The sequence below is a fragment of the Pezoporus occidentalis genome, unplaced genomic scaffold (assembly GCF_034315485.1).
Source record: "Pezoporus occidentalis ecotype Australia unplaced genomic scaffold, CSIRO_AGI_Poc_V1 ctg7, whole genome shotgun sequence".
Taxonomy (NCBI): domain Eukaryota; kingdom Metazoa; phylum Chordata; class Aves; order Psittaciformes; family Psittacidae; genus Pezoporus; species Pezoporus occidentalis.
The window spans coordinates 2,873,552-2,889,500 of record NW_026916052.1 but is presented as its reverse complement, the minus strand read 5'-3'; the positions used below and the strand labels follow the sequence as shown (position 1 = coordinate 2,889,500).

Genomic DNA, 15,949 nt, shown 5'->3' with positions numbered 1-15,949 from the left:
AGGGGTGGCCTGAGATGAGAGGTGAGACATTGTCCTGCTCCTTCCTTTGCACTTCAGACTCCCTACACCTCTCTGGCTACCACCAGGACTCCCTGCTGGGAAAAGCGCCATTATGGGTACACAGGATAAAACTTCTCTTGGGTATAACCACAATTAGAGATTTTTAAGGCAAAATGCAGAAGATTTATTTAAAATTCCACAAGTACTCCCTGTTCTTTACAGTGTGCGTGCTTGTGTGTATAGTCACCTGCACAAATGTTTTGCTTCTTCATAGGCCATGGTTGAAGATATTTACATGCTGAAACTGTTGATATCATCTGATCCCATGAGGCATGTATGGCTCTCTGAAGATTTCTGCCCCAGTACAAGTAAGAATGCCTATTTTTTCGATACGCTACTTGCAGATAAAAGTAAAACTGGAAACAAAGGACTTCCCAGGCAAAGATTCAATGTTTGGCACCCAGGCATTTCAGATGTACTTTTATAGATGGAGACTGAGATGTGTAACCCGATGCAAATGAAAGTCTTAGGAATGGAAACTCCAGACACATCACACACACTGACTAGGTATCACTGCTTATTACATACTGAAAGATTGGTAGTAGCAATGATATGGCAAAAGGGGATTACACTGAGATGCAGTGGCACAGCATTGGCCCAAAAGGATTTCCAAATATTTCACAGAAAATTTGGCAGTTCAGCAAATACCACACACAAAAAAATAGACACTACTGAAAGTCTCTGTTGTCGTCTTCAACTTTGAATTCACTTCTGTGTGTTTGGCTGACAGTAAGATAAACGCTTCCGCCTTGATGCTCCAAATCTCTACTTCATGCAGCTGATTTAAAATGAAAGTGTTCCTGTGAAGAACTGAGAGTGATTTGGACTAATTTTATTTACTGTGATGGAAAATTAGGAAATAAACCCAGAGTTATTTAATTTAGAAGGTTAGCTATTTTAATCTGCTGATGCAGAATCCTTTTGTGGGCAAAAAATAACAGGCACAGAGATATAGTAAGGAGAGCAACTCTGTAGCCTAGCTTTTCTATGTTTCATATGCTTAGTGATGTGGTAGAAGTGGTTGGGATTTACAGCACTAATGAGAGGCAGGTTAAAGCATGATTAGGTGGTCTCTGTCACGATCATTCAGAAATGAGATGTGGGTATAGCCTAAGGACACCCATAGGTCAAGCCCTCTTCACTGGGCTGCATTTTGGATCATGTAATGGAATGATACCTGATTGCCCCAAGAAAAGACCCCTGCACGCTGGAAAAATGACACATCAGACTCAAGACCCTCCTTGCAGAATTTGGAGGAGAATTTTCATTCAAGTGATTACCCCTCAAACAAGGTACTTGCTGAAGCAGATTAGTCTCTAGTGAGGTTAAAAGATACACCTGCTTAACAACAAAGCAGAACTTGATCATCTTAATAAAAAATGAAAAGGCAATAGAAGACAGGTTGACCTGATTGACTACTTCCATGTAAATACTCTCATTATGTGCACTAGAAGACAACTATAAAGCAACAGAAGGAGATAAAATGACCTTTTTCAGATGAAGCTTAGAAAAAGATGAGAAGTCAGCATGATTATGCAAAGGATACAAGGTATGTCCTAGTGCTACTTTTCACTACCAGCTGACTGGTTGTATGAGGAGACATGATATGGCAGGCTGAGCAGGCAGGCAAGGATGTTTGCGCAGCCTCCAGTTTCAGAACATAAGAATGACCGTATCAGAGAAGGCCAGATGTCTATTTTCTCAGCCTCTACTAATCTACACCTTTAAGATTTCCAGATGCAAAGCCACTATTTTTGTGTTCAAGCTCTCAGGTGTGAATATATTCCTACAAGAGGGGGTCTTTAAAAAAATATCTGACAGAGTTGGGAGGAATTTGGCCTGTCTTGTGCTCCTAAGCTGACTGATCATGCTGAAACCCTAGCTGTCTGCTCAGCCCCAAAAGGGAGCTAGAATATCTGCACCAACTCTGTACCTTTCCTTTTCCAGGGAGTGTGAGGGTCCATTGAGTGGGGTAAGTTAACAATTGACTCGGCTGCAAACACTCTGGTTGCTTTTGTTGATATAAGCCATTGTGACAGAGGTTTTGGTGTGAAAGCGATTACTGGATGCAGAGCGCTCTCATGCCAGGCATTTTTATTGGTGTCTGGGTAATGCTGGACTTGAGAATCAATTAGTCACTGAATCTGTCCTGAATTACAATTATATTCAGTGACTAATTGTGTGTGCTTTGGTCATCCTTCCTCTCCATTAATGTGTTCCTGCTAATTAAGGACCCTGAGAAGATCTCTTTCAGTCTATTATATGGATGCAGGTGGGAAGGAAGGTGCTTGTGCAGTAGTGAAGGGAGAGGGAGTTAGGGGAGTTTGTAGCACGGCTAATTTTTACCATTTGTTTAATCTGTTACTAAGGGTCATTTGTCAAACTGTGGCTGCTGTTCCTGCCCCTCCTTCTCTTGTTCAGAGTAATGAACAGCCTGGGAAAAAATTATCCCTCCTCCAAAGGATCAGCAAAGAGGAAGAGTTGATGATAATGGTCCTGAGAAGTGAGGGAGTTGTGCATGGATCACTTCCCAGGACTTAAAGGCTGGCTGTGCACTCTGCACCCAGGAAATGAGCTTAATCAACACTTGCTCATAAGGACAGTGAAAAGATCCTCATGATGATGGTGAGACTGGGGCTCTTTGCTGTTTGTTTTCTGAGGCAAGCAGTTGAGCATCAACACCCAAGCAATATGGTGAGTGGCTGTCTCCACAAGACTGTGTCTGAAATTGGTGGGAGAATTACTCCTCCAAGGAATGAGGACTTGGGCCTTGTGTTGTTTGATACAAAACTGGCTTGCCAGTCAGCCAAGGGACAGAAGCAAGGCAAAGAAAGTGACAACACTGCATCAAAACTGTGGGTGACATTCTTATGGTAGAAACTTCAAGTGGTGTGGAATGTGGTCTGTGGGACCTTTTCTCTTGGTGAGAAAATGAATGAACTTTACAGCTAGAAGTTTGGTGGTAAAGTAAATGGTGGTGTATGAGATATTTGAGGCTTAGTAGCCTGTCCAGCAGTTTTGAACAAGCCGGAAAACATCTTTGTAAATTCAATTTGACCAACACAGTTTAGCTCTAATTGTTTTATCTGTGCAAGCAAACAGGTTCATCATTTTTGAAAAAATGGAGTGACATTGCCTGTGGCTGGATAAGGGATATCTCATGTTAAATATCAGTAGTCAAACTTTGCTTTTTAGAAGTTCTTTCATTTTTGTCTGGTGCATTTTCAATTGACACAGCAGAAGTTATTGCAGTGTTCTATGTATAACAAACCAGTGTATGTGATTAAGGAGCTTTTATGTGGTAGGCTAAAAATCAAGTTGGGAAATAGAACAAGGACTTCAGCAATGATGTGGCATCTGTAATAGGAAGTACTCTTCAAAGAGGGGAATTTGTATCAGTATGCCAGTGAAAGGATCAGAGCTCTCCTATGGTCCTGCAGATCCTTGTAAGGATTGCAGTCAGGTGTTCAGTTTAATAATCAACGGTAGTTTAATTAACTAAAGATCAGTTATTTAGCTGTTGGAATGATTGTCTCTCAGTGTGTCTGGCTTTGTGATAACAAGGTGTGCTTGGGGAGGTCTTGACTTTTAATGTATACAAAATGTGGGGTATTTTTCTTTAAATATCTTCTAAACATAGAAAATAAGGGAGTGTTAACTGATAGAAACATAAAGGGTGACTTTCTGAGCATACTACTCTGGTTCTCTGGTACCACAAGGGGGACCTAGGTAGGTTCAGTCTGTTGACTAAATTCTTAGTACCCTGAATTTTCAGGAAAGAAATCCGACTGAGGCACTTTGTGCCATCACCCTTCTTGCTTTGCCCTCTTCTGCTGGCCTCATGCTCCTTGTTGACGTAAAATAGGATACAAGGAAGCAGGAGAAAGAGGTTATTCACCTGAATATCAACCTGACATGGAAGTAGTCCCAAGCCTCTCTGCTTAGCCACAGCAACAGGCTGAATCCTCTTATTCCCTTTCAGGAACTAGTTGAACTGCTTCTTAAAAGCGCTTTGGTATTGTTTCTGCATTTCTTCTGTTAGGTTCTTCCTTCCCTCATTATTTGGATTATTGGCAACCTGCTTCTACTTTTCATAATTTTATTCATGGACAGTTAGCTTTTGTTTGTTCATGTGCCAAGGTTACGTATCAGCTTAAATAGCTCTTTTCACCTCCCTCAGGTTTACTCCTCCTTCATGTATTCACACTCGCAGTCACATCCCTTGACATCCATTGTTTTGCCAAGTAAAAATAGCTTATTTCTTCAGCTCTCTTGTAAAATTAATTTTTTTGTAAGAATACCAAGTTACAGAGTAACAGTCGTAGATAATTGCTTGCTCTTGCAGTCAGAGCTAACCACAGAATTTTCCTGTGCTAAAAAAATGAGTTAGAGCACACTTTGGCTCATAACCAAGGCCAGCATTCTGAAACACAGAGACTTAAGCTCTTATCTCTGGCAAGGCATGTAAGTAAATGGTCTCATACTAATGTGATGAGCACTTCTACTGCCGATTGACTTCAGTGTGTAAATAAATTTCTTAACTAACCTCTTGAAATGCTAAGCATAAGCACCTGTATCGGATAATGTTGCCCTAATTGCTGGTATTTTTATTGTATCTCATTAAATCCACACTATCTGTTCAGAAATATCCACATGTCATTGAAGTTCTTACAGTCCTGGCACCTGTCTGGAGTAAATAAATGTTATTTCTCTCTCCATATGTACTAACTGAAATCAAAGAGCATGTTATCAATTCCTCAGGGTCAGAGGAAGTTGGAGGAAGGCACGGGCAATGACCAGCCAAAGGTTCAGACCCCTACCCCCTCTAGTGATCTTGCTCTATCCCATGTGAAATTAGAAAAGGAAGATCAGAAAAGTAGTCTGAATGTTTTGGTAGGTGGTTACTGATTAAGAGGTGTGGTGATGAGGTTATGTTTAAGATTGCTTTTCCCTCTTTGTTTCTGTACCTGTTTTATCCAGATAAAACATTTGAACACTCTGGATATGCTTTGGAGGGTACAGCTTAGCCTTTCTTTGATTTTTGTCAGGCTGTACACCAAAGGAAAAGGAAATGTCCATCTTTCTTGTCTCATTAATCATCTTGGTTTTCATCATTTTCAGTAATGGACATTGGACTAGCGGTTCTCTGAGAAAGAAATGACCTTTGTTTAATTTTGTCTGTAAATGGCCTACTGCAATCCTTCTTTGTGATTCTTAAGTCTTCCCCTCTATAAATAATATCGGGGTGCAATGTCCTACATTTTCAATCATGGCTTCTTAACTTCCTTCCTGTCAGTGTCTTTCCCTAATCCTTTCTTCCTATTTAATAATTTTTAATGAGTAAGATCAGAATGGACTTGCCCTTTGCTTTCTGAAATGCTATGGCTTCAGCTTCTTCAATCTGCTTTTACATTTTGGATTAATCTATTATGTTAACAGGAACTCCTGAAATTACCCATATTCATTTACTGATTTAGATTTACTGTGAATGCCCCGCATTGCGTTCTGTGAACACTGGTCTTAGTCTATCAGTCCTGGCTTCTCCAGTTACGCAGGCAAAAATGTAAAAAAAATTCTTAATTTATTGCAGAGTTTTTAGGTTGTCTTTGAAGTGACTTCTTCTCAAATTTCAGAGAATGCAACGGAAATCAGGTACATTTAAACAGAAGATTTCAAGTGATGGCAAGTCCTTAAAACTGGATTAAGAATTACATGTCAGACCTTATTAGTTGTAACTGTATAATTTTGCTAAGGTCTGACTTCTTATTTGCTTTGGCTGCTAAGTCTTGAGATATGAAACGCCTATTCATGGCATAGACTTCTATCTCTCCAAAGCTTTTTCTGCAAAAATTCTTTCTCTCCCTGTTAGTCCCCATTCTCCTTCTTAGGAGGCATATTTCGTGCCTCCTAAGGAAATATGTCTTTTTCATACCTGACCATTGTTTACAGCTTTTTCTTGTGTTGACTTGAATGTTGACTTGTTACAGAAGTTAATAATAGAGAAAGATAACATATGGGCTCTTTTGTTGAACTCGTTGGTTGTAGTTTAATAAGGACAGAAGGCCAAATATTCAGCTGAGGTTACTTGCTCCATTTCTGCTGACTTACAAGAGACCCCAAAATCTATGCTGAGCTTGTCTGTGTTACTCTTGTATAGAAGAATATTTCACCCACCAGAAATGTTGCAGCATGTAGTGGGACTCGAAGTGCTACTTGAAGATAGATGGCTATGAATTGATCCTGACCATTCAAGAGAGTGGTTAGAGATAAGTGCTTTGGTTCCCCATAGTCTTCTTTACACCCTTGGCATGGCAGAGTGATGATGACGTCTAAGCACCTTCTCGCCTTCTGGAAGTGTTGCTCTGCACTGGATCTACCCACACATCCATCTTTCTTTCCTTATGCCCATATTCTCACCAGTAGGCAAGCAGGCCCTGGGGCCACTGACATGCTGATGGCTAGATCTGTACATGCTTGAGCTGAGAAAGCCAGGATGTGGACTCTGCCAGCTTCTTCCACTCCCTATTTAGAGCTAACCCTTCCAGTATTGCATACTTCCACAGCAGTATGACAGCTGGTCAAAGAAAGGTTTGGAAAGAGCTGGTAATTATAACTAGAACCTTGAAAGAAATTTGAGAAAGCAATAGAACAAGCTTGAAAGTTAAAGCCACAATAAAGAGGCCTTGGCATAAGACAGGAAGACGTCCACAAGCAGTCTGAAAGACACACAGTAGGCTTGGGAGTCCTCTGTCAGAGAGTTGTGTGTTTTCAGGCCACAGATTTCATTGGACTCAGTTGTGCTGCTGTTTTATTTGAATTCCAGACTAAGAAACCTAAATTCAAATGCTCACCCAGAAATTTTAATTTGGCTCTTTCATACAATATCCGTGTCATTCACGGGGCAATGGAAAGAGTGAAAAGGGAGTTAATAGTCAAGAAACTCATTAAAAGAAAGTAAATAGGAGTCCTAAAGTGTTTGTGACACCCCGGCCTGCCAGGGATTACAGTATCACACAGTATGCTAGAGATTGGAAGGGACCTCGAAAGATCATCTAGTCCGATCCACCTGCCGGAGCAGGAACACCTAGATAATGTTACACAGGAATGTGTCCAGGCAGGTTTTGAATGTCTCCAGGGAAGGAGACTCCACAACCTCCCTGGGCAGCCTGTTCCAGTGTTCCGTCACCCTCACTGAGAAGAAGTTCCTTCTCAAGTTTAAGTGGAACCTCTTGTGTTCCAGTTTGTACCCATTACCCCTTGTCCTATCATTGTTTGCCACTGAGTAGAGCCTGGCTCCATCCTCGTGACACTCCCCCTTTATATATTTATAGACACTTATAAGGTCACCCCTCAGTCTCCTCTTCTCCAAACTATAGAGACCCAGCTCCCTCAGTCTTTCCTCATAAGGGAGATGCTCCACTCCCTTAATCATCTTTGTTGCCCTGCGCTGGACTCTCTCCAGCAGCTCCCTGTCCTTCTTGAACTGAGGGGCCCAGAACTGGACACAATATTCCAGATGCGGTCTCACCAGGGCAGAGTAGAGGGGAAGGAGGACCTCTCTCGACCTACTAACCACCCCCCTTCTAATACACCCCAGGATACTATTGGCCTTCTTGGCCACAAGGGCACAGTGCTGGCTCATGGTCATCCTGTCGTCCACTAGGACCCCCAGGTCCCTCTCCCCTACACTGCTCTCTAACAGGTCGTTCCCCAACCTATACTGGAACCTGGGGTTGTTCCTGCCCAGATGCAGGACTCTACACTTTCCCTTGTTATATTTCATCAAGTTATTCCCTGCCCAACTCTCCAGCCTGTCCAGCTCTCGCTGGATGGCAGCACAGCCTTCTGGCGTGTCAGCCACTCCTCCCAGCTTAGTGTCATCAGCAAACTTGCTGATAGTACACTCAATTCCCTCATCTAAATCGTTGATGAATATATTAAATAATACCGGTCCCAGTACTGACCCTTGAGGCACTCCACTAGTTACAGGCCTCCAACTAGACTCAGCCCCATAGACTGCAACTCTCTGGCTTCTCTCCTTCAGCTAGTTCACAGTCCACCTCACTACCTGATCATCCAGTCCACACTTCCTCAATTTAGCCGTAAGGAGGCTGTGGGAGACTGTGTCAAATGCTTTGCTGAAGTCAAGGTAGACCACATCCACCGCTCTGCCATCATCCATCCACCGTGTTATTTCCTCATAAAAGGCTAAGAGATTGGTCAAACATGATTTCCCCCTGGTGAAGCCATGTTGACTGCCCCTCATAACCCTCTTATCCTTGATATGCCTTAAGATGGCACCAAGGATAAGGTGTTCCATTACTTTCCCAGGGATGGAGGTGAGGCTGACCGGTCTATAGTTACCCGGGTCCTCCTTCTTGCCCTTTTTGAAGACTGGAGTGACATTTGCTTTCCTCCAGTCCTCAGGCACCTCTCCCATTTCCCAAGACTTGGTAAAGATGATGGAGGGTGGTCTAGCAATGACTTCCGCCAGTTCCCTCAGCACCCGCGGGTGCATCCCATCTGGACCCATGGATTTATGGATGTCCAGATTGCTCAACTGATCTCTAACCCATTCCTCATCGACTAAGGCAAGTCGCTCCGTCGACCTGACTTCATCTAAGGTCTCAGGGGTACAGGGCTCTTCAGGACTGCCTGCAGCAGAGTAGACAGAGACAAAGAAGGCATTCAGTAACTCTGCCATCTCTGTATCTTCTGTCACCAGGGCACCCATCCCGTTCATCAGTGGGCCTACATTGCCTCTGGTCTTAGTTTTGTCTGCCATGTATTTGAAAAAGCTCTTTTTGATTCTTGGACAATTTGTTTAGAAATATGTCTGCTGCTAATTTAACAGCCTGAACTTTTTCCCCATGCCCTACATTTTGGTGCGAGGGTTCATGCATGTGCATAGTTTTCAATCAGATTTTAATGTTTCATGTGCCACTCTGAAGTCTACTTTTAAAAGAAGGTGTTTGTCCCTGTTTGTTTGCCCTCTGACCCATGGAGAGGTCTGACCCACAAACCCTTGCTCCCTATGGTGCATTTCTCAGCACAAGAAATGGAGCAGCAGGTTTTCTGGGCCTGGCATTGCTCTGTTCAAATAAAACAAAAGTCCAGTTATGGAACACATAGGAAGCAGGTCAAGCTTTTAATCTTGCCAGAGAGCAGAGGGCTGAGCAAAGCATCTATAAGTCATTAAATCTTCAATTTTCTGCCTTTCCTTGAGGCTTCCTTTCATTCCCCTTGGGACTTCCAGGGAAATCAGACTCCCTTCAAATGGTTCATACACTTGAAGCAGAAAAACTGCTACAGGAAATGGAACAAACGCCTGGAATAAATCCTCCCCTCAGCCAGGTAAAACTCACTGAGAGCCATAATTCTCACTGCAAGGTGGCTTCTCAGTGGCATGGAAAAAAGCCAGCGCCTTTGCCTCTGTCACAACTGTGGTGCCCCAGGGTGCAACACCTCCTACAGCAGCCTCCACTTCTCCCTGAGGTGTCTGTCCATCACCTACCTGGTGGCTGTAGCTGTCAGAGACACATCTAAGCAAACTTTATGCCCCCTGAGCACTGCAGCACAGCCACACCAGGAGGCAGCTCACCTCCCTGCACATTTACACTTGCTCCCACCCGCCACATTAGCTATTTTGGCCATAACAAACAAGACGGCAGTCACAGATGAAGAGTAGCCCACTTGCAATATGGTCTTGGAGACCGCTGCTCTGCCTTGACCTGCCAGACCAAGCCCCTTTGCACCCTTGGCCAGCCTCTGCTGCTGCTCGTCAGCAATCCCATGGGGATCAGGTCCAAGAGAGGAAGGAGCTGAGTCACCAGTGAAGGGAGAGTGAAAGAAGCCCAAATGATCAAGTAGGCTGGAAACCCTCTTGCTTGCAGTGCAGAGCTGGTTGAAACAAAGCATTGTCATCTCCTCCTGCATCTGCCCTATTAGAATGTGCCGTACCTCGTAGCTCTTAATCAGAGAGGGTACAGTCTTCTGCCAAGCAACTGAATGATACCAATGCTCTGTTATTAAACCAAAAATACCCTGCATTTTGGAGTGTGCGTGTAGAGAAGGAAGACTGCTCTGTTACTGTGCGTGCAGGAGATTTGGCTGGGAGAAACCCCGTGGGCCTTCAGTGTTTCATTTTAGGACACAAGTTTCACTTCCTGAGGTCTTTACATTCTCTGGGATCTCCTCTTCCTTTTGCTGCTTTTTGGCAGGCACCATCTTTGCTTCTGCTTTTTGAGTTCATTGTCGACTTGGCTTTTAATCCTTTGTTTATTCCTCTGTCTTCTATAAGGAGACTTCAGTTACACCTTGGACTGGATAAGCAATCCTGTGTTGAGAAACTTACCTCTCTGTCCTCATTTGTTCATTTGTATTGTACTCAACATTTCTGCCTGTTCCTTCACCCTCCCATCTGGCCATGCAGAGCCAGAACTACAGGCATTGAGTGCTCTCCTTTACAATACTCCATTTGCCTCTCTCACTGATGTTAACTTCCCTGTCACCTCCTTTTGCATCTCCACTGTCAGATTTTATTTCTCTCTCTCCTGACTTTTCATCACCCTTGCTTATTGCTGGAAACTGATGAGCATTTTCTTCCTTTCCAACACTTTATTTGTTTTTCTTCCTGTGCTTCCTGCAATGTCCTTTGCCCAGGCATTTATTAACTCTTCTTTGCTCTTTGCCGACTTCTGCTATCTGCTCTGGAAGGACTTCACACAGACTGCCTCTAACAGCACCATCTCTCCTTTTTTCTCATACGCATCACTCCCCATCTGAATCTCCCATATTCTCACTGGCACCCCAGGGATAAGGTCAAGTCTCTTTTGCCTCTCTCTTTGAAGCTCCACACAGCTCCCCTCTAGCCAACTTCCTTGCTTTTGCTTTGTCTCATTCCTTGTCCCATTTGAATACTTCAGGGCTGGTTTCTCATGGCTGTCCTGATGCGCATTACATTCAACACCTAATATACTTAAAGAGCCTTCAGAATTAATGTATTCAAATTTCTTTTTGGTCTTAAGTCTTGGAAGCTTACCTTCGAAGGGAAGTCTGGTATCCCTGCTCCTTAATATTGCTTCAGGAGAGGGAGCTTTAGGGAACATGTACCTATAAGAAAACATAGAATATAGCGCCACTTGCATTGTAAATGCCAAACATTCAAAACCACAGCTTTCCCATATTGGAGGTCCATACCATTTTAGTTTTGCCTCAGACACTGGGTGAGAACATGGTTAAACCTCCACTTCGTACCCACTTTGTGCTGCTAATTATTCATATGAGAAACATTGCTGTGCTTCCCATAGCTTCACTCCAGATGCTAGCATAGCCATCTCCATTGCTCTCGCGGGGAAAGGGGCCCCACTCTGGTACAGATAACAGTTGCTGTTTCTTAATGGCAAATACTATTCAGCTAAACCAGAAGACTGAGGAAAAGCAGTTTTAGGTTCACTTCCTAGATAAGAAAGAAAATTCCTTCCTGTTACTGATTCCATAAAGGAGAGTGAGCTAACCTGCAGAGTCTGATAAAGTCAGCCCTCTATTTCAGCTCTGGCTGTGGGCTATGTTAGCACAGACAGGCAGCTCACAAGGGTTTAATGCAAGAGACACAGAAGAAAGAAAATGATTTGGTTCTCTCACTCCCCTGAAGGGAACTGTCTTTGTTTTCCAGTACTGAGACTGCAGTGATACTCTTCATGATCCCCTCAAAAACTGTAATTCATAACATGCTGGGTAAGCCACTTGGGAGCAAAAGCATCAAAGATTTCAGGCTTTCCTGGCCAGCCCCAAGGTCTTTTTTATCACTGACCAGTGTTCCCACAGCCACAGATTTTTATCACGAAGGTGGTGGAGACCATGGTTTGTTTCTCTACTGGCACAGCACAGTGCTCCCCGTTAGCTGGGCATGCAGACCAGGGTGGCTCCTGATGCTTTGTCTGCCTGGCTGTGCTGGTGTGTACAGGTTGAAGGTCTGGGTTTGATAAAGAGCTACAATATTAACTCATGCCTATACCTGCAAGATTGTGGGCATAAATGTTACTCTGAGCATCCTCCTGGGTCCCCAAGGGTCTCACAACATACCTATTTTTGGAAAGCATGCATTCTGCCCCCTTGCTGTCACTGATGCTTGTGTCAGTGTTTGGTTTACTTTGTTTTCAGCTTAATAACTGACAAATCCTGCAGTGGCAGCTGGGCCAATTCGTCATGCACCCAGGCAGCAAGGGGGATGCTGCTGAGCAGCAGTTCATTGCTGTCATGGTGATGGTTTGTTTGAGAGGCAATGACAAGTGGTACAAGAGTGGGAAATGTGTTTTCCAGATATCTAGATTTAACCCCTTTCCCTTCTTTTTCTTTCAGGTTTTCTTTCCTTATAGGTAAGCTGTGTACGTCAATACACACAAACTCAAAATGCAGCGAGTAACCTTGTTCACCAGCCTTTACACAGACAAACCCTCAGGTCATTCTTTTTGAAGTACTTTTTTCTTTCACAAAGATGAAGGGAAAATGTTCCCATGTATGGGTTTTGCAGGAAATGGGAAGTGGGTGCCAGCGACCAGGGCTGTGACCTGTCAGACCTCGACATCTAATGTAACGCGATCTTGTGGTGCTTGGGAGAAAAAACGGAAGAGAAGTCTGGCCCTGGGACTGCAAATCACAGGCTGTGATGACAAGAGGGGGCCTAATAAAACTCAGCACCCTTCACTCTTAAATGAAATGACTGCGGAGGGTGAGTGGGGAAAGGATAATTTACTGCCTAGAGATATCCTGGGGTATCACTTTCCTAGAAATGCCTTTCACTGGCCTGTAGAGCTTCAGTGATGGAAAATGTGAAAACAGCTTTGAGCAGTTAAGGTCTTTATTTGAATTAATTATAACATCTATAATAAGATTTAAGCAGTGGAGGATGGGGAAAAGAAGGCCTTGGATTGCCCCGATCCTGTTTTGTCACATCATCCCCCTCCTGCCACCTTCCTGAAGGGTTTTGGTGCTGCCAGAAAGGAAAAGCTGGGATGTCCAGGTGGCTCAGATGACATGGATGGCATAAGTATATGATGCTGAGAAAACATGTCATTCCTCTAGGTCTCCTCTGACCACTCATTTCAGACTTTGTGTTGTGGAAGCCACAGGAGTGAGTGAATTTTACTGAACAATGCTGCTATTTGTTGGCAAGTTGGTCTGCTTTTGCGATGACTGTAATCAAAATTAGTTGGCTTTAAGATATGCACCTGCAGAGATGGATACTTCCTAAATGAACTCATTTGATAGGAATGGGTGCAAAGTCCAAGAGCAGCTTGGCATGCCAGGGCATACCAGGGCCCAGGATGCTGCTGGCTTGCTCTTGGAGGAGTTGTTTGATCACTTCCATTTTCATTGTTTCATTTTGTTGGGTTTTGGAAGTTTCTACTATAATTTAAAAAAAAAAAAACAAACTCACAGTAATAGACAAACTTTGGGAGAAAATCTGCTGATATAGGCAAATATTGTACTTAGATGTACAGATGTACTGACATCACTTTGTAGCTGGAAAAGCAAGTTACAAGCCACAAAATCATGAGTCCCCACACAAGACTGTGCAAAATTCTTTCTAGCTGAGCTGGAAATAGATGTTTTTTTCCAGAGGATTTTGATAGCTCTACATCTAGAATATTTATAATTAAATTAAATATAAGGGAAGATGGAAAGTAAAATTAATTAAGAGTTGTTTTGTTTGTTTGATCTTACTAGACATTTAAGCTCAATTCTTATTGAATCTTTAAGCGGAGATTCTGGTTTGTTTAATCTATTTGTCTGCTCCTTATTATATTTCTGGTAGGGTGAGCACCAAAGAATAAATGAAAGATAATGAAATAAACAGAGCCAAGTGTGGCTGTGCCCTAGAGCTGTCCTATCTCAATATAGGAGTCTGTGTTTCATCTCTGCAAAGCAGAGATCGCAGGACTCAGCTGGCACCAATAAAGAGGTGTCACACTGGGAGAGAGAGCTGTCGCTCTGTTGGGCTCCTGTCTGCCCCCAGCTCCCAGCGTAGGGGCGAGGGTGGAGAATTCCATCTCTGTGGATCATTTACATCCTGGATGTATCCAGTATAAACCCACTCACCGCATCCCATTGAAGTGAAGCTGCAGAGCTTGTTTGCATGCCTCAAGAATAAAACCTGGCTAGTCTCAGGGCTGTGTTTGGTACAGCATGCAGGACAGCTGTTAAAACACAACTGGTTTCTAAAGCACCTGTTAAAATCTACCTTCAGCAAGATATAGCACCACTGCTGCTTCATCTCCCACATGGTTGCCCCTCTACTCCTCCTCCTCACTCCCCTCTGCAGTGCCCTATGAGTCCATTCCCAGCCCTCCCTGGACCTGCATTCAAGTCAGCATGAGCCAGGTAGTCCAGATGGTAGGAAATATCTATCTATACATACATCTCACAGTCACATGGAAGTAGGAATGTTGCTTATCCCCTCACCTATCCTCTTGTGACAATTGGCACTTGATTGGGTTGCTTCTGCTTCCTATGCTCGGCAGTCTCTGCTGTTAGGAAAGCCTGAGGAATGGGAAAGTTGAGGTGTCCACCGTGCTATGCTGGTCCCTGACAGGGCTTCCCTCTGCACTCCTCATGGTTCACAAAACAAGATGCCTCAGCTTGTATGGCTGTTCAAGGTATCTTTACACTGTGCCTAAGCAGATCCAAGTGTAGCTTTCTGTGCACAGTTTAGCCAAGGCAAAGTGTTGTGGACTTTTCCTTCAAATCCAGATTGAGGGAAAAGGGTTGAGGACTTTCACACTCTAAAAATGTTCATCTCAAACTGAGTCAAAGCTTTCAAAATTACACCTTTGTGGATTTTGTTCTCCATATTAAATATGGATCTTGTAGCTTTTTGTGCTGCTGCAGTCTAAAAATAGTATTTTCTTTCAACGTTATGCACATTAATTCTTAATATATCTTTTTTCCCCACAAAATTCCTGAGAAGTAGCAGCAGAGTGTGTTACACGCATTTCACAAATGGAAAAATGGATGCCATCTGGTCCACTATAGCCATGAACCAGCACTGTAGTTATCATAATAACTTTCCCATCCCCCATTTAAATTAGTTACACGTAAAGAAAATCCTACTTCTCCCCAAATGAAAAGCACATTAATTTTATCCAAAAGCCACCCTCACATCTGATATCCCCCTGATACTAGCAAAAAAAGAACAGAGACATAACTTTTGTCTGTTGTCTTGTTTACAAATAGGGGTATTCAGGGTTAGGGGAATCATGGATATCTAAATAGAGAGAAGAAAGCAACAAGGTTAAAGAATACATTTTCAGCATACCAAAAAGTAAAAGGCAATAGGAAACTGACCTGGCAAATGCTTACTCATGGAGTGAATGTGATCAGGGTGGGAAGCAGCTTGGAAGAGTCCCCATGAAAAACCAGAATTTCCTTCAGTGGATACTGCCCTTGTTGCAATTGATACGTTAAGAGAAAGTATTTCAGTGTAGCTAGCAGTGAGTGAACAGAGATTCATATTCTCAGAGGATGAGCACCTAAGTATGTGCCTAACAGGACACTGAATTATTCAAACATCTCCTAAATCTGTGTTATTATACTAGAAATCACATGGGCCCAGGTTCTTTTACAAGACCTTCAGCACATCCTGTTTTGGGCTGGGCCTTAAAAAATACCTGGAAAACAGCCCCTCACACAAGCTTTTTGCTTTCCACTTCTGGCTGTAATACAAAAGGGTAGCAGCCACTTTATGTCTGAACTAAAAATAGACTGGACCAAAGCAGAAGTCCTCGGCAGTTTGTGTTGATCAGCTGGGTTGGTGCTGTTGGTGATTTCTGGAACAGAAGTTTCTATTTCATAATATATTAATATGAATCTTCTTTGAAAATTAGCAGGA

General features: G+C 43.2%; 1 long non-coding RNA gene across 2 annotated transcripts; it reads left to right on the top strand.

The window, feature by feature from the left end:
- The first annotated feature begins 1,195 nt into the window (after window positions 1-1,195).
- LOC134175588 (uncharacterized) lies at window positions 1,196-3,785 on the top strand. Of its 2 annotated transcripts, none has more exons than XR_009969056.1 (3): window positions 1,196-1,609; window positions 2,008-2,032; window positions 2,484-3,785. It is a non-coding gene; the product is annotated as an uncharacterized LOC134175588 (long non-coding RNA). The 2 variants fall into 2 exon arrangements; XR_009969055.1 differs by having other exon boundaries at window positions 1,196-1,832.
- Window positions 3,786-15,949: the final 12,164 nt, after the last annotated feature.